The sequence below is a fragment of the Vulpes lagopus genome, chromosome 11 (genome assembly GCF_018345385.1).
Source record: "Vulpes lagopus strain Blue_001 chromosome 11, ASM1834538v1, whole genome shotgun sequence".
Classification (NCBI taxonomy): Eukaryota; Metazoa; Chordata; class Mammalia; order Carnivora; family Canidae; genus Vulpes; species Vulpes lagopus.
In genome coordinates this window covers 32899285-32920815 of record NC_054834.1, presented here as the reverse complement: position 1 = coordinate 32920815, position 21531 = coordinate 32899285, and positions in this window count along the sequence as shown.

Below are 21531 nucleotides of genomic sequence, written 5' to 3'. Positions count from 1 at the left end.
GAGCCACCCAGGTGCCCTGAAGAAGTGAATTCTTTGTGATACCTCAGGCACAGGGATGGGAGAAGAGCAGAACCTGAGGTACCTACTGCTCCCATTTCTAGGTTAGGCAAAGTCAGGGCTCCCAGGCAAGACAGAGGGTTAAAGAGAGGACTTTACCTGCCCCCACTCTGTTCTCCAGTGGGAAGAATCAGCCTGTGTCTACTGTAAGTTTAAAAAGTACCTTCAAACCTGCTCATTACCTCAGGCAGAGGATTAATTAATGCAGAACTATAAATTATAGCACTCAGTTCCTGAAAGGATTTTGTTAGATAGCAATTCTCAACTTGTATGACACTGGGTTCAGAAACTTCACAAAGATTTATAGAAAGCGTAAAACACTGCTACAACTATTAAATGAGAAAATCTAAAACCCGAGAATGAGTGGCAGGGGAGAATGGAGAAATTATAAATCTGCCAAATGTTTGAGTCAACATCATATTGGAAGACAAATTGAAAACATCTGACTGTGAAAAATCATGGTCGCTGAGTGGATTTGACAAGCTCTTGGTTAAGATGGTAGAGAATGAGGAGCTGAGACCCACTGCATTGGATGGCTCTGTCTTTTTGCCAAATTCCTCCTGCCCAGAAAGGATTGCTGTCCTTGGTAGACTGTATGGGTTGGTGAAAAATGCTGCCCATAAATGAAACATAAAATAAAAATCAAATAATAAAAATGTAAAGACCATATATAAACATCTGGCCAAATTGTTTTAAAAATCGGTGATCTGCTATGTAAAATCCCCAATATGTAGTCATTTAGATGATAGAATTCTCATTTATTTCTAAGCATCGGATATTTTATAGAAGCGACTTCCATTACCCTATATATTTGTTCATGAACATCTGCCGTACATAATTTTCATCCTGGTAACATTTCTCCATTTTGGAACAGCAGTCAAAGGTGACTGAAAAGTCTTCTTTTGGAAAACACACGTTGTCTTTAGCAGGTTAGCCATGATGGAGTCAAATGGCAAGGAGAGGTTTATCCAGGTGAGGACAGGAGGGAAATCCAGGTAACCCTCTCTAATAGTCTGGACTAGCTGTGCTTCTTGATGCCATCTCCCGACTTCACTCAGTGATCAGCTCTCCTTAAGAACACACCAGTGGCACAGAGAGGTATCCGTTTGCTGTCCAGTCCATCAGACCCTAAAGTTTAGAGACCAAAACAGAAAGACGTGGTGGCAGTAGTGTGTTGCCTTCTTCTTTTCCTGGATATCATATTTAACTGACAAATTTAAAGACACAGGAAGAGAACATCTGAGGGGTAAATGCTATGTAACCATCTCAAGGGAAAAGGCTTGGTCTAGAAGAAGGTAGAAATATCTAAATATCCTATTCAAATCACTTTGGAAATTCTGAGATGAAAATATCAAAGGAGGAAATGAAGAATGCACTCATCATACAGGATCATAGAACTCATCTTAGAAGGCAGGTAATCCACTTTAGTAATCAACAGACACGCACATACACACACACACACACACACACACACACCTCTTCATAGATGAGCACGTTAAGGATCAGTGACATGAAATGACTCATCCTGGCACAAAACTAATTAGAAGCAAAGCTAGAGCTAGAATTCAGACCTTTTAATTTTTCATGCATTTCTTCACTGCACTGTGCCTCTGGATTCACTAAAAGAAAGCCATCTAAACTTCAGAATGATTTGAACTATTTGAAATGAGACGTCCCTTCCCCTGTCACATTGACCTTCACTGTCTCTGCCCCATCCAGGATGTCCTAAAGCACAGAGCCGATCACCCCATTTCCTTTTACCAAAACCTACAGCAGCTCCTTATTTCCCACCAGGGGAGCCTGCAAACTCCATGACCGGTTTCTCACTTAGGCATTCCACTCTGTCCAATGCCTTTTCACTTGGGGTGAAAAGTGAAATCCAGCCAAATCACTTCCTCCTCCACCCCGTGTACCTCTGCTCATCCTATCCATCCCCCCACAGAAGTCCCCCATGCCCATCTTCTCTGTGAGAATTCCACATGTCCTCTAAGGCCAGATCACATGCTGTCTCCTTGGAGAAGCCTTCCCGGAGACCCAGCTGTCTGGACTGCTCTCTCCGACTTTGCGTAGGTGTCTGCATCAGCTTGGATCACTGTCTACCACCTGCTCCTCTCTAAGTCCCTTGAGGGAAAATCCCTCTTACTCATCACTGAAACTCCAGAGCTTTGTACCATGCTAGACACAAAGCAGGTGCTCACTTAAAACAAACTCTTGAATAAATAAATGTGTAGTTTTATTAACTATAGAAGAGTTCCACCCTCTTCCACTCCAGAATCAATGGATTCCTGTGAAAATCATCCAAACATGGGACATTGATGAATAGATCAAATAATCAGCCAACTGTCCATTTTTGATCACAGACTTGTTTTGTTTTGCATAATTCTGCATAACCCTAGCCTCTCAGCAAAACTTTCACCAACTGGAAATTTAAAGTCAATTTTATTATTTTTTTTTTAAAGTCAATTTTAAACTAAAAAGCAACCACATTGTCTTTGGTAGAAAAAAAAATATCATATGCTAAGTTCCCCAATTATATTACATGGTCACACTTTGTCACTATTCATTCATTTCAGTGATGCCACAGTGCCACAAGAAAGGTCCTATTGCAGAACTTGTCCGAAAGGCATAAAGCACAGTATCTGCTTTTGAAATTGCTTATTAAACATTTACATTAACATATGCACTTTGGAATATCAATGAAGAATAGTTTGGAGAAGAAAGTACTGGATAGAGAAGGGAGCTGGGGAGGTCTAGAGGGGCGTGTGCCATAGTGTCTACCTATATGTGGTTATGGTGCTGCCAAGTTCAGCAGTTAAATATTTGGAGAGGCCAAACTATCCTCTTGGTGTACCATTTTACAGTTAATGCCAACAGGTGGTAAACAATGACTCTCTCTTCCTGAGTGGCTCAGTAAGCCCAACAGAGGAAGTATGAGAGCCCCAGATCAGAGATTAGTCCCTTTCATTGGACAAGATCAAGGTGAAAGTCAAGGTCCATGAGGCCAGCTCAGGCTGGTCCTCATCTTCTTTCTCCCTTTTTTCTCCTTCATGATGATGTTACTACTCCCAATATCCAAGGTGCCTGGCTGAGCATCATTCTTGTTTTCCACTGGGTGTTCGTACTTACAGATGAGCTACCAGAGTCCCAAGGTGTCATCTTTCAGGGTCACACATTTAACAACTTCTCCAGAAGTAATTTGAATTCTAGGTACTCTTTTAAAGGGCCAAAACCAAAAAGAAAGGAAGCAAACTTTTATACCCAGCAAGATGAAGCTGCAGTGGTACATCATCGGGTACCACTGACCACAGAGTCAGTATGTAAAATGGGGAGTTTTTGAACTCCTCTTTCCAGAAGGCACCTACCTTTTGAACAGGGCCACTGGGGTTGGGAAGGCTCCAGTGGGAAGGGTTTGTGGGCAGAGGCAGCCCACCCGGTCTGTTGCCCTGCACTGAAGGGATGTGAGGACTGAGTAACGGAAGACTTGGCAGGTCACTTCTGAAAGGCCGCCAAGGTCTGTGTCATCCCTGGACTTCCAGATTTGTTCCTCTGTCTCATCTAAATAAATGCTCTGTTCACGGGGCTTGTAAAAGCCAGGTTTTCTTGCATACCTTCCTCCCAAGTTGGGCAGGCCAGCTCCTCTCCATCAAATCAGTTGTGATCCAAGCTGATTCTGCTTTAAAATGACTTCCAATTAGCATGCAGCAACATGGTATAAGAGTTCCAAATAGATCAATTAAATAGCTGCGTTGGGAAGAAATCATTTCCCACGGGTATCATTTTTTTGTCCTTCATGTGTTGGGGGAAAAAATATTTTTCCAGTAAAAGATGACTCCTCTGTAAAAATATGAAACGATCTGATTAAAATGTTGTTTTCCAATGCTGCATTTGGGGCTTATGGAAATTTTTCTTTTAATTCCTCTCTGTCTGACAGTCTTTATCCGCCAGACTTGGAATCATAAAGCTCACCTTGTCACCCTGAACTCTTTCTCCAGGGACAGCACACACATCACAGGTTATTATAACTTAAATGTGTATATATGTAGTGGAAGGATTACTAAACACCCTCAGTCCATTGTTCAGGATCCATAGAATAGAAACATTAGATATACATTACTCCCTCTGTGTATGAAATCCCACAACAGATTTCTATAATAAATTTCTTATTTGTTATTAAAAACTGAACACTAACACATTGAGGGCATTTAAATAGAATTTCTTCTTTAGGATGATTAGCATATTCTGATTTTAATCAGTATCTGTTCTGTTTTCTCTACTATACAAGAATGACTGCATATTAAAGAACAACAATTTATATAAGTTTGTTTGGGGGGGGTGAGGGTTTGGTCTATTCATTTTTTCAGCTCTCCTGGATATAAAATATTTACTTTCTTTGAGATAAATAACCACCTCTCTGAAATCCCAATCTTTTCCAGAAATCCACAGAGTTTGTTTCTGATCTGATTCCAGTCGCACTACAGATGCTCATCCTCCTTTCCAGGGAGAAAGTGAATCCTCCCCAGTCCCTGCTTAAAGAAACTCACATGGCATTCCACAACTGATAGCAGGTCGGAAAAGCCCCATGAGTTTGGCTCCAACTCCACAATGAATTCTCTTGTCCCTTTGGTGAGGTCCTTTCGTGCTCGGTGTCAATAACCTCATCTGCAAAATGGGGTGATGCCACCATTCCTCTAATTGGTTGATAGGGCATTTGCTATGCACTATGGAGATGAATAAAGATATTAGCTTTTTGCCAGTCCAGCTAACTACAGTTTTTTCCTGAATTAATTGGGGGAAAACTTTTCATTTTTGGTTGTATTGTAGTGAAATTTTAAACACATAGAACTTTTAAATTTTAGAGGACCCAGATCTGTAATTTATCACATCCCTGGGAGACTTCTTCCATTACTTCTATACTTTAAAAAAAGTTCCTACCTTTTGAGGTTTCAGATGACTTATTTTTATTATCATCTTGCCATTTTTCTGTGGTTTTCTTTTTAAACACTTAATTCCCCTTTTTTTCCAGTTCTAATTTATTTTTAGAATTCTGAAGGGGAAGCCCTCTACTGTTTTGTTCCCCTTCGGTGCTCATAGTTTTCATGTGACCATAAATAGAGTATGGATAATACCACATCTCTCCACTGACTTGTGATGCTTCTTTTACCACCTGTTGCGTTCTTCTCTTTAAGAATCAGGCTTCTGAGAGAACATTACCTCTTCCTCCTCTGAAATGACACAGCATCACATACTGGGTTGCTATTAGATTCCTTTAGTAACTTGTATCATGCCTTCTTTCAGAGCGCCACCTTCTCCAGAGTGTAGGGAATATGTCCTCTTGATTCTCCTTACTTTCACTCCATTGTCAGGTAACTCGTCATATGTCGTTTGAGTTGGATTCTGACAATGTATATCAAAATACACACAAGGATAGAAGACGGGAAATGCAGATGTGGTAAAGATGCCTTCACTCAGTCAAGGCTGCTGGTCAGGACCCTTGACTGCTGGTTCCACAGAACAGACTGGAGGGCTGTGACTCCAGTTTCCAGAGAGGGCTGCCCTGACCAGGGTCATGCTGAATAGACCCTAGCTCTTCCCTGAAGGGAGCCCAACCCTTCCCATCCCATTAGACTGGGTCCTGCCATCCAGCTTCTCCATTTGAATCAGAATGGCAGTGTCAGCTAGGACACTAGGCACTAGCGGAAGCCCTCAGAGCCATGACAACCACTTTTTCCCCACTCTGTAATGTAACTAGATGAGAGGGTTCCCAGAACCCATTCAATTCATTTTTGAGCAATAGAGGCCCAGCAACAAGCTGCCATCCTGGGATGACAATCGGGTCTACCATTCCTTGTAAAGATTTCATTAGCCATTAGCTATTGCATCTTTTGGTAGAGTCTTTTCCTCCAATACACTTCTATCCTAGCCCATGTGTTATCTCAGGAGGGACACTTGTCACATTTGTCTTTCTGGCAAGAGGCACCCTGAGCTATTAATTTTAGAACCAAATTCTCTCAGCCTTTGTGCACTCTGGTATAAAATGATACCACACAGCCTCAGCTCCCCTTTTAAGAAGTCTACTTGATGTCCTAAGTCCCCAAAAGGATAATCCCCACCAGGACAGCTCAGGTAACATTTTGGTCCTTCTCAATTTCAGAAAGGATAGCTACAAATTAATGTCCCGCTCACTAAGGTCACTTCGAGTGAGCCTAGGACAAATAAGTATAGCGAATCCTTGACCCCACCCCTCTATCTTTGGAGGATAGAAAGCTATTGAAAGTCTTGAAAACACTTGCAATAGTACCCTGGAAGAGAGCGAAGTGGTTTAGGGAGAATTAGAGTCTAGTGAGTCAGGGTTTGAATCCAGACACCACCATGTTGAGATATGTGACTGGGGATGGTTATTTAGTCTCTCTTAGTATGGGTCTCCACATCTGTTAAACCGAATATCAGCCACCTTCTAGGGGTGTTGTGAATATCAGTCATATGTGCTTGAAATGCCTGGCCCATCATGAGCTCTCAATACGAAGTGGCTATTATTAGAACTGGAGTAAGCAAGGCTTATTTGGAGGTTCTTGGATGGTATGGGCAGAGATCAGTGAGGATGAGTATTGAGTTCTTCCCTGTATGTTCCCTGACACAAGGCCAGAGTGAGGACAAGAGCTGTACGGGCCACTAAGTTGCTCTCGCATTGGCATCTTCCCTAAACTAAGAGGGGTCAGCCTTGCAATTGATGGTAGGAATCAGAAATGGTAGGTGGAAGCCACACTGGAAAGCTGTGGCTTGGCCAAATTTATGGGGCCCCTAATGCTCACAACCACCCCTTGCTCAGTCCGTCCCTCAGGGATTCCTCTCTGTGGGTGCAATACTGGTGGTCAAGGCTGACTGCAATGTGAAAATGAGAAACAAGCATGTGTGTTGTCCCAGATGGCTAATTCCACCTGTCAGAGTCTTGTGAGAAAAGTTTCCAGAGTTTCCAAGAGAAAAGCAATGGGACAACACATGTCTGCACACCTGGAGCCCTGATGCCCCCCTGGTAGAGGAATAGAGAGCCATGTCTGCCCACTTAGCCTTATCTTTATTAATAGAAACTTGGGTAATGTCACCTGGAAGGAAAATAACAACCCTGGCAGAAAAGGGTATATATTTTAAGATGACACAGTTTATATTTAGAGACTGGGATTATGCCCCTTGGGAGACATGAAAGAAGAGGAAGCGAGATTATAACAGAGCATCTGGCCTGGGCAAATGTCATTTCCCAAAGTGGTTATGCTTCTCACAGATGCACACCAGAGCTGCGAAGGCACGGAAGGTGGGAAACCCAGAGCCCACCCATCTCTAGATATTTCTACTACCCAAGGTGCTGAGGGGATGGGCCCTGAGGTCAGAGCTGGACCATCCTCACCTGGACCAATGGAGGCTGAGCCAAGCGATGGTGTGCATTCACCACGGAGTGATTTTGGACAATGTGAAGTAAAGTGATGGATATTAGGTGTTTGAGACATAGCATACTTCACCTCTGAGGTACAGATTAGTATTCTCCACTGAGATTTCTAAGGACTGACATCATCATTTTAAGCAGAACTGGAAGGGTGATGTGCTAATTTGGCATACAATTATCACCTGTCTATGGAGAAGGTACAATCTGTTCTTGGATAATTTTTGCATTAAGATTTTATTACTGCTTCCCCTAAAGTTGAGTAATCACCATAAAAACAACACTGCTTACCACATTTTTTCAGCTGCCTTCCATTTATTATCTCATTTTATTCTCATAATATCCATATAAAATTTGTCAAATAGCCTTTGACATGTTAATATAGAAGTTATTAATATAATCACCGTAGAATTTTTTTAGATCTAGGGAAATTGAATTAGAAGTATAAAAATACCTCCACCTGGAGAAAACCACTGTTAATATCTTAGTAAATCTATTCTCATTATTTTTCCATGCATATTTTAAATAGCTAAGATATTATGTATATAATGTGCACTATTTTTCAGGTAATATTATACCATAAGTAGTCACTACACAAAGAGTTTTTCTATTCAAGCTTCTTTGCAAATATAATCTTTTTTTTAAACTTTTTTAAATTTTTATTTATTTATGATAGTCACACACAGAGAGAGAGAGAGAGAGAGGCAGAGACACAGGCAGAGGGAGAAGCAGGCTCCATGCACTGGGAGCCCGACGTGGGATTCGATCCCAGGTCTCCAGGATCGCGCCCTGGGCCAAAGGCAGGCGCCAAACTGCTGCGCCACCCAGGGATCCCTGCAAATATAATCTTAAAGCAGCATAGCATTGCATTGAGGAATGTGTTATAATGTACTTAATAAATTCTCAATGTTTGGAACTTATTGATTTCCAGTATTTTCTGTTCTGCTGCTTCAGTGAACACCTCTGTGGATAAATCATGATCTAGGATGAGGACTAGGAACTTGCTTTTACAAATGAGAAAGCACAAGTACAGACATCATCTATAGATTCTCAGCCTATGAAAGTGGGACAGCTATTGCAGTGTAGCCTGTCTTCATGCTTGACTCATTATAAAGAAGGAGAATGGAGATTTTCAACCCAGCCAAGGGAATAACACCATCAGAGCATTATAGACACAAGTTGTTACCTAGCATCATATTCATGCTGTCAACTCTTAACAACTAGATTAAATCTAAGAAAAGCATTTTAGATCAGTAGTTACAAACCTGACTGGCACAACATTATCACATCAAGAGTTTATTAAACTAAATCAATAGGTTTAAGGTAGAGTTTGAAAATCTGTATTAAGCAACAACAGAAAGAGAGGAAGGAAGGACAGGGGGGAAGGAAAGAAGGAAGGGAGGGAAGAAAAAAGAAATGCAAAGGAAGAAGATAATCCTTCTGCTTTGAAGCAGACTTGCTAGCATTGCTTTGAAGTTATTTGGCAACTTCCCTATGATAACTGTTAACTTTGAAGAGATCATTGCCAAGATGGTTGACGTAGCAAGGCGATGTCACAAGGGCAGGAGGGCCAGTGGGACTCCTGCGTGGAGTACTAGCCCTCTGGTGGGTCTCCTACTGAAAAGGAAGAACCAGCTAATGGATACAACATAGAGTAATCTGAGCTCAGGTGTGGACATGGGCTCTGTAGCTCTGGACCCCACACAGAAGGGACCAACTGATCACCTACCACTGGCTTCTCTGGATGCCCTCAGTAATATCCATTTTGTGTCAGGGATACGGACAAGGAGCTAGCCCTTTAACCCTGGCTTACATAGAGATAAGTTAAACTCAGCAATACCTCATTAGTGTGCTTGGGTACCACAAAGATGATTCCAAACTTGGCAATGGTAAAAAGATTAGAGCATCTGCTGGAAATTTGGGGTCAGCCATAAGCGTGTAGTTTGGGAGAGTCGTGTAAGGGTCACCTTTGTGCTCTGGGATCAGGTCACCTTCTAAAGATGACATCAGGGTGATCTGGTTTTATGTTCTTCTAATGACTTCCAGACCAAGCACGTTCCACGTGCAGTCCAGAAGATGAAGCCTCCAGATGCTGTTGTCTGAAGAACCCACCTGGGACTGACTCATCCAGCTGGAGTTCCCTTCTCCTAACATCACGGCTCATCATGAAAGCAGGTCAGGTCTGCCTCTGAGGTTGTGCAGACAGCTGGTGGATGATTAAAGAAGCAAATCCTAGCTTGTTCCCCCATTATCTACCCCCATTATCTGGCCAGCTCGGCCCCTGAGCTGGAACGATTTCCCCGCCTTGGGGCGGCCATGGAAGGAAACACATGCAATCCTCTCTTACGTAGTGTGGTTCTGCTGAGTGCTAAATACACTAAAGGCAAGATACCACCAGGGAAAGTGGGGTGTGCTCATCTTGCCTGGAAATGCATTGCCATGGCACTTGAAGTTACCCAACACCAACAGCATCCTTCCAGAGCAAGCAATGAGAGGCAGAGTTCAATAGGAAAGGGTAGCTTTTTCTCATTCGGCAGACCAAGGGGATGTATGTGACTTTACATCGCCATGAGAAACCTCTCTGCTTCAGTGATGGGAAAAAGAAAAAAGGAGAATGGAAAGATGTGGGTCACCGGGGGCCAGGGCCAGGTTACAGCGAGATCTTTGGGAAACATTGTCACCATACTTCCACCCTGCCGCACTTCCCATCCCAAAAAAGCAGCATGGTACCTGGCAGGGAATTACTCAAATAGCCTTTGAAAGATTCTTTCCCTACTGATTTAAGTAGCAGGTTTTCACTTCAAATCAATATGGATAGTAGTTTGGAGACCTGAGCTGACCATACTACTGGCAGGTGAGTTTGCTCTTCACCCTTGTCAAGCTACTATGTTAGAAATTGTTTATATGATTTTGTAGGCATTAGTGTTTGGCTGTGTGTTTAGGGGTTGATATTTTGTGGTCCTGGGGCTGGATTTAATCTTACCACCCTTTTCTTAGATTATAGGGTTATCCAAGTTTGTCCCCTTCTCCTTTTCTTTCTCAGTACCTCTTCCACCTCTAACTTCATTTTTTTAATCACCTGCAGTTGATCTTTTTTATTCCAGGGATTTCCTGCTCATTTTTTATCCAGGGATTTTTCTTCTTTAGAATTCTGTTTTTTCCTTCTTGTGCTATCATGCTAAAGGGGCAGAACTGTGCCCACCTACCAGAATGTTTTCACTTTATTTCATTTATTTTTTAGAAGATGGGAGGGGCAGAAGGAGAGATAGAATCTTAAGCAGTTTCCACACTAGCACAGAGCCCAACCCGAGGCTTAATCCCATGACACTGAAATCATGAGCTGAGCCAAAATCAAGAGTTGGATGCTTAGCTAGCTGAGCCACCCAAGCACCCCAAGAATGTTTTCACTTTAAAATCCAATCCTCTTAGGTGAAATAAGTGCTAGAACTACAAAGCCCAGATACCAAACACAAAGGATGGATAGAGAGATAGATAGATGATAGATAGATTGATAGATAGATAGATAGATGATAGATAGATAGATAGATAGATAGATAGATATAAAACAAATAGGTAATATTAACTCTCTCATCATTTCCAGGATATAAAAGTATCTCACCACAAATGCCAGCCTGACATCATGAAACATTCTTGAGGGTACCTGGAGACAGGCCACGTTTCACACCCAAGTGACACAACACTCTTCCTAGACTCGCAGTCTGCCTCCCACTTATCTTGGGCTCATTCTCCAGCTGACCTATGGCTCATCACTGGGGCAGGTCCTGATCAGCCAGTCTGGTGGAATGTTAGTAGAGGCTGACTGCAGGCCCTGTGTGGTTGGTGTTGTCTGAGTCCAAGTCTACTTCCTTCTTGCTATACTCAACTTCAAATCTGAGAATCACATGAGAGATTCATGAGACAAGATGTTGCTTGGACAAAAAAGGACAAAGTACATATTTAAAAACCATACTCTATGAGTTCCTTAATAAATATACTCTTCCAAGCCACTGTGATCCTCTACACTGTCACCTCTTACCAATAGCTAGTCACTGGGCCGTCATAGGCTGTACAACATAGCATCAATCCCTAACTCCTCTGTGCCCTGTTTCTTCAGTGAAACAGGAATAAAAATAGCATCTAGCATTCGTTGTGATGATTCATTAAATTAAAACATACATCATAGAATAGTGACTGGCAGGTAATATGCCATGGTATATCTTAGCTGTCTTTATTATTGACCATGACAGGATGTATTTATGGGTCTAGGTATTACAGGTATGGTGTAAGATGAGGCAAAAGAGCAATGTCTACAACAAAAATGAGCTTTTCCCTCCATTTTGTGGATACGGAGTGACCTACTTAATGCTAAATAGGAACACTTCCTGACTGTTTGCACATTGAGGGCATAGGGTTTACCATTCGGATATAGCAAAGGAAGGACCCCTTCAGAGTGGACAGATTTGCAATGGTTTCAGGAACTGAGGTTACTTAGCCAAGTACAGAAAACTGGAGGAAAGACATGACCACTATCCTCAAATATTGAAGGGCTAGCATAGAGAAGAATAGTTATATTTATTTTGTTTGGATCCAGAGGACAGAACAATGACCAGCCAGATAGGAATTATAGACAGATTTGGATTCAACGTGGAAAGCACCCTTGGAGTTGTGGGAAGTTCATAAAATAATTTACCAGCAAGAGTACTGTGCGATCTTAAGTGCAGAATTAAACTCTCTGTGCCTCAGTTTCCTTTTTAAAAAAAATTCTATTTCTTTATTTGTGAGAGAGAGAGAGAGAGAGAGAGAGCACAAGTGGAAGGAGAGAGGGATAGACAGAGTTCCAACGGAGCAGGAAGCCGAACACAGAGCTGGATCCCAGGACCCCGGGATCATGACCTGAGCCAAAGGCAGTTGCTTAACTGACTGAGCCACCCAAGCACCACATGCCTCAGTTTCTTATTCTGCAAAATTGGAACAATAATATCAATTTTTTTCATTTTAATTTTTCACTTAAATTCAATTTAGTTAACATATAGTGCATTATCAGCTTCAAGGGTAGAACTTAGTGATTCACCAGTTGCATATAACACGCAGTGCTCATTCCATGAAGTGCCCCCCCCCCAGAATAATATTTATTTTTGAGGGATGTTGTAAAGACTGGTTAGTTAACATGTGTACAGTCTTTTAAACGGTGCTGGAATGCATTTAGCATTCGGTAGACACTAGCTTTTGAATAACTGCCCTGTAAGGTGGAGAGGGGAAAGTGTTATTATTTTTTATAAGATGGACAAGGAAAGTAGATCAATTATTAAGCAGCCTGGTCTACTCTTAGACAATTGATCCGTATGACAGCTAGAATGACCCAGACTATCACCTGGCATTCCTTAGGTGTGCCCACAGCAATAGGACTCTCCACAGTCCCAATTCTTGGAGCTATAAACTGTATTGTATATATTTTTGGAGATCTCCACAATGCCCAGGCAGACTGTGAGTCTTGAATAAAAACTTATTGTCTAGACATAAATAGTCATACCTTGTCATAGAATGAGTATGGACTTACGTTCTAGAATTCCAAGTATCTCCATATCCTTCACTAATCATGATCAGGGCCAGCCACAGTCTAACTGGGTGCTGGACAAAATCATTTTACATTTTTTCCTAACACAACAGGCCCTGCAATTTAACTTGATTATATACAACATAGATTTAATTGGAACTTAGCTGCGAATTAAGAACAAAGAATCCGTAGAATTGACTGCTCTTTAAATATAGTTTAGCTCAGCAAACTAATAGCTCTTCTATGGAGATGCCATTCTGGGTAGACCTTAGATTGTGGTTCAAATAGCAAAACAAACAGTGTGTGGGCTCCTCGCAGTATTGATTGTGATTATGCTATATGAATAATAAGTAATATTTGAGGACATTAGTCATTATTGGCTTTGCATACTTCCTAAGCAGTCAATCTTAGAGCCAGGATAAACAAGCCCCAGGATGCCCTCCTGTTTTTTGGTTTTTGTTTTTTTATTTCACATGTGCTCCTATATTGTAGTAGAGGGGAGTTAGTCCCTCTCTAGACATTTGGAACAGCTCATTTACATATCTTTGCTGTTTTTGTTATCCAGAAATCTAGGGTGTTGATGAGATCTAAAATTCAGTGTGGCTCTGCAAGCACAAGAAAGGTGAGAAGAAAATGATACATTTATCCAAATGTCAGGCTCCCACTAAGGAGAAAGGGCAAAGCCATAAAGATTGCAGGGGCTCTGGCCACACTGCACTTCTGATGGACACGGGTGTGTGGGATGTGGGGCTATGCTTTCCATAGAGGATCTCATACACTCTCATGGTTTAAACATCACATTTTTGTCCCAATTCTTAGTAAGTGGCTAGAGGCCAGGGCTCCCTAGAATGCCTTATCTGGATTGTCAATTGTCTACTGGACATGATTGCCTCAGTGTCCCACGGGGCCTTCAGGACTGACCCACCCATGATCCTACTTCCTTCAATCTGCTCCTCTGTTTTTCTCATTCCTGTGGCTGAGTGGATCTCGGTGTCATTCATTAAGCCAGAAACCTTGGAGCTGACCTCTCTTCTTCTCTTTCATTGATGCATCAGTTCTGGTCACCATCTGGGTACTGTTGATTCTGCTTTTCTTCACTTTTCCTATCCAACCCTTCTCTCCACATTCACTGTGACTTTATCAATTTAGCACTTGATTGTTTCTTTCATGGACCATTGGGCTCCATGTCTAGGTCTTACTCTGCTGAGAGTTTTACTCCTTTCAGATATCCTCCACCCTACAACCATGTTGCTCTTTCAAAATGAAAACCCAAATATATTTCTCCCCTCTTCACATCCTTCCCTTGCTCCTGATATCTAAATGTGAAGTATGGCACCTAAGACCTTGCATAAGCCAACCTGCCATGATTTCCTAGTCCTGTCTCTCACCAACTTACATTCATGTCCTATAATGTGGCAGGTTGCTTCAAGCCTCTACATGGAATGTCCTTTTCTGCCTTCTCCCTCTTCGGAATAACTACTTATCTTTTTAAGTAGTTAACTCAGATACCATCTCCTCCAGAAAGCCTTCCATGACCACCTACTCTAAGTATAGTTGACCACTCTCATCTTTGACATTTCCACTTGAGCCTTGCATACATTTCCATAATAGAATTTACATTTATATTGCATTCAATGGTTTATATGGCATCTTAGTCCATTTGGGCTGTCATAACAAAAATGCCATAGCTTAGATGATTTATAATGTTCAATAAGCATTTATTTCTCATAGCTATGGAGGTTGAGAAGTCCAAGATCAAGGCGCTAGCAGGTTTGTTGTCTGTTCTTGAAAGGTTGTCTTTTCACTATAACCTCACATAGTGGATGGGACAAGGAAACTCTCTGGGGTTTCCTTTACAAAGACACTAATCCCATTCTTTAGGGCTCTACCCTCAGGACCTAATCACTTCCCAAAGACCCCACCTCTTAACACCTTTATCTTGGGAGCTCAGTTTCAACACATGAATTTGGGAGGAAGAGGGGAACATACACACTCATTTCATTACACAGGCCCTTCTTCCTCCATTCCTCCGTAGGCCTCCAGGTACAGACCCTCAGTCTTCCTCATTTTTAAAATTCCAGTGGATTACCCAACTGGGCACAGGACTTGGGCATCCACCAGCAAGAAAGAGAAAAAATAGAAGGCAGAATGGAAGCACATATGCAGAGTAGGAAGACAGAAAGGAAGGATCTGTGCAGCAGCATTACTTGAACTGACAGCGAGGTGGAAAGCAGGGAGACTTATTCGGGGTTAACCTGGAAGTGGGGTTAATGAGGATGAGGTTGGGACAAGTTTCCTGGCAGGGGAGTGAACAGAAAGCATAAACTAAAAATAATTATATATCTTTTTAAAAGACCAGAACTGGGGGCATAGTGTCAGGCTTTGCTCTCAGCCCCCAAGCCCCTGAGTGGTGGTCTTTAAGCACAGAAGATCTCTGTCTGAAAATCATACCATGAATTTAGATTCCAATATTCCAATGCGGTCTTTCCACTAAAGGAGTACATGGATTTTTCAAACCACTGAAAAGTAAAACATCAGGACTCAAGTTTTACTGCTTAATGAGTCACAGTGCCCCTCATTAAAATAAGTTTTTCACACATCTGGTCAATTTTTAGACACAATGGCTTTTGCATTCCATTTTCTTCTTTCCTTCTTGAGGTAACAGTTTGCATGCCGAATTGGGTAGTAGTTTGGTTTTGTTTATTCCTGGAGAATCAAGCAAATCACAGTGTCAGAGGAACACAGAGAGCAAGGCTTTCTGCTTCATTTATTAACTGAGGGCTTTCCTATCCCAGGACATAGCCTGGAGGTACACTCATGGAGCTTAATCCTGAGAGACAGCCCTGCCACTGCCGCTTACTGTCCAGCTGGAAGACCACACCAACCCAGGCCCTGCTCCAGGGCCATGCATTCACCAACCCAAACAATGGCAAACTGCCTTCTTCTCTGCTAGGCTGGACTTCCAAGACCAAAGTCCCTGGGGGGGACCCCCTCCTTGCCCACTTGCCCTGAGTGCCTCCTCCTTATCTGAGGAAAAAGCAGACCTTCAGCTCTCCAGAAGTGTGTCTTCAGAGAAAATCCACTTTCATACCTGGAATTAAAGCCCCTCTGTGTTGTAGCTGAATACCAGATAATTCTGGAAAGAACCTTTAATGAACAATCTTGAGCCGGACCCAGATAATCTACCAGAAGCACAAACAAGTAAGGAGCTTGAGGCCCAGGACCCGGAATTGGCCACTGCTGCCTTCTGGGCCACCAGGGAAGGCTAAGCCCTCAGCAACAACTCCATCCATGGGCCAAAGCAACAGGAAGCCAGAGATGATAGCAATGGAAGCGGAAAACGAGGTTTTCTCCCCCTCGTCCGGATGCAGTGTCCCCTTCCTGGGAACTCCTGGGTGTGTAACTGGCCCTCACTTGAATCCTGTCACTAACTTGTGTTATAGTTTGCTTGCTGGGTAATTGAGCAACTTGATAAGAAGATGGGGATAAAAGTATCAACTTATTGCATTACTATAAGAAATAAATCCTTAGTGTTTTTGCAGAAGTGTCTAGCTAAGTCGGTATCTGGAAAGAAGCAGGATCTTAAAAATTCTGTTGTTCTTCCTTTCTTGACAAGTGTGTAGCACTGTGGCTAAGAGCATGGACCCTGCCGTCTGACAGCTGTGGTTAAAATCTGGCTCTGCCAAAAAAAAAAAAAAAAAAAAAAAAATCTGGCTCCACTGAACTAGCTCAGTGGTTTTAGGCATATTTCTTATCTTTCTTTTCACCTCGGTTTTTCACTGTATAAGAATCATAGACCTAATTCCAATAGGATATTACAAGGATTTAAATAAATTACTATATGTGATGTGCTTGGAACAATATTGACCACATGTGTGGTAAGTGTTACAAAGCTGAGCTCTTATCATTATTCTCCTCCTCATGTAGGAACGATTCATTTATGCAGTCTCACAGGGCCAGAAGAGCATTACTACCTCCGTGGCAGGTGCTCAATATCTCTCTGTGAATTGAATGAATGAGCGGATGGACTAACCTTTCTTTCGACATTGTAGGTATTTCACAATGCATTTTGTAACATTTTCATTCAGATAAGAAATGTTTAATGAGGGTCTTCTACATGCTATGCACTGTGCTAGGTTGCAGGGGTACCATACCTCACAAAGTCCTTTATGACTTGCAGTCTCAACTCGGAGGTCTTAGCTGTCCTCTAGTCCTGGCACATTGCTAAACAGTTGAGGGCATTGAGGCCCAGAGAGGACAAGGAATTTGGGGAAGGTGATAGCTTATAGACCCATTGCCTGGTTTTAGAATCCATGTGTCAGCACCCCATTTTGTTAGATGAGACTGGTTTGGTTCAATGTTCTGGTTGGTATGAGAGGCAACCCAGCCTAGTGGAAAGAGTTTGGCTGTTGAGTTAGACAAAATCTAGCCCCGCCATGTACCAGTTGGACCACTAGGCAATATGCTTCAACCATCTTGGCTTTGGGCTCTTCCGTACAATGGAGTTTTCACTTCTGTCTCATCTCTAAGAGCCTTCATATTGCAGAGTTGCAGAACGAGAACTGGGAGACACACATGTCCCACATGGTGTCTTCATTTTTTGCTTTTAATTGAATTTGTTGCAGACATTTAACAATTTATATAAACCCTGATGTCTAGCTCCTCTTGGCAAGTCAGAAGTCCTGGCAGCACCCGTTAGCAGGAGCAAACAGCTGCCCCCTTGGATGGAAGACAAGCCTCCCAGTGTGGCACAGTCCCCTCCTTTCTCCGTTCATTTCTTACAGTTGGTCTGCTTTGCTCCTTGACCCACCTACCTGACCTCAGTAAGCATGTCCATTTTCAGGGCCTCCTGCGGAGATGAGGTATATCAGGGGGGAACATTATTGTAAATGATCGAGAAGCTTTCCTTACTTTTAATTTAAAATGTTATTTGCTTCCTTTGTAGAGCCATGGGATTGTTTTCTCCAGACAGATGACTTTTTCCTGTTAGCTTCACACGAGATTTAGGAGGCACGAGGATAGTAAGATGAAAATGGAGCAATATGGGTACAGCAGCATAGATGCTGCAACTTCCCGAGTCACCTCTGCCCCAGCATGAGGCAGAAAGAAGAGGGAGAGGTGAGCCACTCCACCAACCCTGGGGAGCCAGGGGCTGGTAGGGGCCTCATGAAGAATGGCAATTTGGCAGGACACTTGATTTCCTTCTTTCCTAGAGCCAACATGTTTTATTTATAACTCAGCTCCTAGAGCCCCTTCATGTTAAATCAGTAACTGAGAGATCTGCAGGGTTCAAAGTCGGAAGTGGTTTTCTAGACATCTGGACTAGAAAGCTGTCTGATGCAAAAGACAGCCATGGCCTGGGGGGCTGGAAGTCTTGAGTCCTCATTCTGGCACTGATGGGCTGTGTTGCCTTTGAAAGTCACGTAGTCCCAGTTCAACCCACTTTTTCTTTTTTTAAAGATTATATTTATTTATTCATGAGAGACACATAGAGAGAGGCAGAGACACAGGCAGAGGGAGAAGCAAGCTCCTTGCGGGGAACCCAATGCAGGACTCAATCCCAGGACCCCAGGATCACATCCTGAGCCAAAGGCAGATGCTCAACCACTGAGCCACCCAGGTGCCTCTTAACCCACTTTAGAAGCTACTGTTAGGAGCATCCAGTGACACAACTGATGTGTGTGTGTGTGTGTGTGTGTGTGTGTCAGTTTTATACATAATACACCCTGGATAGCATGAAAGAAAATTCAGATCTGTCATTTGTATTAAACATATAATCTTCAATGCTTCTATCTTCTAATCCACTCCATGCTGATGAGACCAGACTCTGGGTCCAGGGCCTTTGAGGTGGAGGGAGAATGCCTCGGAGCCTACCACTGCTGCATCTGCAGGCAAGCAAGCTATCTAAGGGCAAGGGAGGTAATTGGAGAGAATCTGATCACCCAGTATTTCCAGGTAGCACAACAGGGCATGGGGGCTAGTAAGTAATCAGTGAGCAGCTGGAAGCTGGATTTGCAGTGCAAGCATGACTCCACCCTTGAAAGAAGCTCAGCCCACCAAAAGAGCCCATTGGCAAGACACCCAGCAAATGAGAGGAATGGCAATAGGTTCAAAATTTGACCAGGTAAAATGTCTGATATTAATAGCCAAGATAATTTAAAGGAAATTCACTAGAATTTTAGAAGAGTCCGTAGATTTTTGGAAGATGAAGGAACTTGGAACCACTCCTATGAGGAACATATAATCATTATGCACAATTGAAAGAGGAAGAAAAAAAAAAAAGAAAGGGGAAGAAAAGGGAAAGATGACCTGAGGTTGGCTCTAAATATGACTGTCATATGAATAGGCATTCAACCAGCCACAAATGGAGATTTAAGATTCATGGTAGAAGTCACAGGTCTACTGATTTTTTTCCTCATTTGTTTATTTATTTATTTATTTATTTATTTATTTATTTATTTATTTATTTATTTTCACTTATCTATACTAGCAATTAAGAGTTCAAGCTCAGAGCTGCATGCTTGCATTAAATCCCCACTTTATCATTAACTGGCTACATGACCTTCAGCAATTGACTTAGTCTTTCTGAATCTAATGGTTTTATTCTGCAAAAACAGGGATAAAAAGAGTATTTATCACGAGGGGCTGTTTTGAAGGTTAAATGAGTCAATGCAGAGAAGGTAATTAGTATAGAGTCTGGTATACACTAGTCACTGAATAACTGTTAGCTATTATAATAATTCAACTAGCACTTACTAAATGCTAGATTCTGCACTATGTGTCATGGTTACAATGGTAAACAGCACACAGTCAGTCCTCAAGGACTATCCAGCCTAGAAGTAGATTGATATTTGCAAGAATAGTTCTGAGAGAGAAGCCCACATCTCTATAGGGATCAAATCTCCATCAACAGCTGTTCTTACACAACAGCTAATAAGCTACTTGGGAAGACAAAGCAGAAGGGAGTCACACTTCAGAACAGTCCTTGGATGGGGTGACCATTAAAGTCCCCTCCAACCCCAAGAGTCTCTGATTTTAAGTTTCTTCCTGGAGATAATGTTGAATATTTATATCCCAATCCAGAGCCAGATAAGAGGCTGGGGGAGGCAGGGGGATGGAAGGCAGCTGCAGCCCTTGATGAAAAACCAATGTCAAAGCCCAATGGGCGGTAGGGCTTATGCCTGACCATGTGGCAATCACTAGGTCTCGTCCATTGGTTTGGTCCCATGCCTCCAGGAAGTGACCTCCCTGTACAACAGGGGACTGTCATGACTCCTCTTACCCCCGTGAGTACATGAGGTTCTTCAAGGACCTTTTAATGTTCCTGACCTTGTCTGCAATATTTTATACCTGTCACTTACTGAGATCTGTTTACTCTGAAATCATGGGGAGGGTGACACTGTTCTTGGAACAACATATGATGAATGTGTTCCTGAACCCTCACCCAACAAAAACTCAGAAAAGAGAGGCTGAATTTAGGAATATGTGCTCAGTTACGGGTTTTAGCCTTGTTTACAGTTTTGCTCCTCATCTGTGACCCATTCTTGGGAGCTGTGACCAGCAACATGATAATAATTTCAGACCCACAAGAAAACTGCAAAGAAGCCAGTTTTAGTCCATCGACCTGAAATACCCTCCTCATGTAACCAGCATGTGTCCTTAAATTATGAGGGAAAGAATAACCCTCTTTGCTTAGATGTCCAAATATTTGGAAATACTTGAGTTGAAGTTTTATTTTTAACTTGTAATCTGTAATAAATTAACAAATTTAATTGAATTTTTTAATAAGTGTAATTAATTTAATTTTGTATTTAATATCCACCAAAGATGATACATTGCAACCCAGCATTGGTATTCATAAATACACAAGTCTTACTGACAAACCCCCTGATTTGTACAATCAAATAACGTAACTTTCAATACTAATCTTCAGTATTCATCATGCTTTTTTTTTTGACTCCAGAACTAGATGAAAGGCATCTTAAAGGTGGGAACCATATTCTATCATCCCTTGAAACTCACTCCATCCTTATTATAATCACTAGCAATTATTGACCACTTTTTATATCCAGGCATTGAGCCCAAAATTTCACATAAATTTGCTTATTTAAATGGATCCTTATCACAAGTAATGGAATAGTTATCAATATATCCATTTTATAAAGCGAGAAACTCAAGCTCATAGAAGCTAAGTACATTGGCCAATATAAGACTGCTAGTAAATTGTACAGCTGGGACCCAAACCCAAGTCCATGACATTCAAAAGCTCATTCAGCTATGCTGTTATGCCATCATTAGCTTAGGCTAGGCACAAAATAAGTCTTCTATAGGTAACTGAATAATGATTATCCAGGCAGTTTCATTTCAAGAGAATCGACTGTGATTTGCTCTACTGAATACCTGGTTATTAAGCATGTTAAAAGGCAAGATGAATTCTTGTGATATTATTTCTTTGTTTTTGTTGTCATTGTGGGTAAAGAATCCTCAT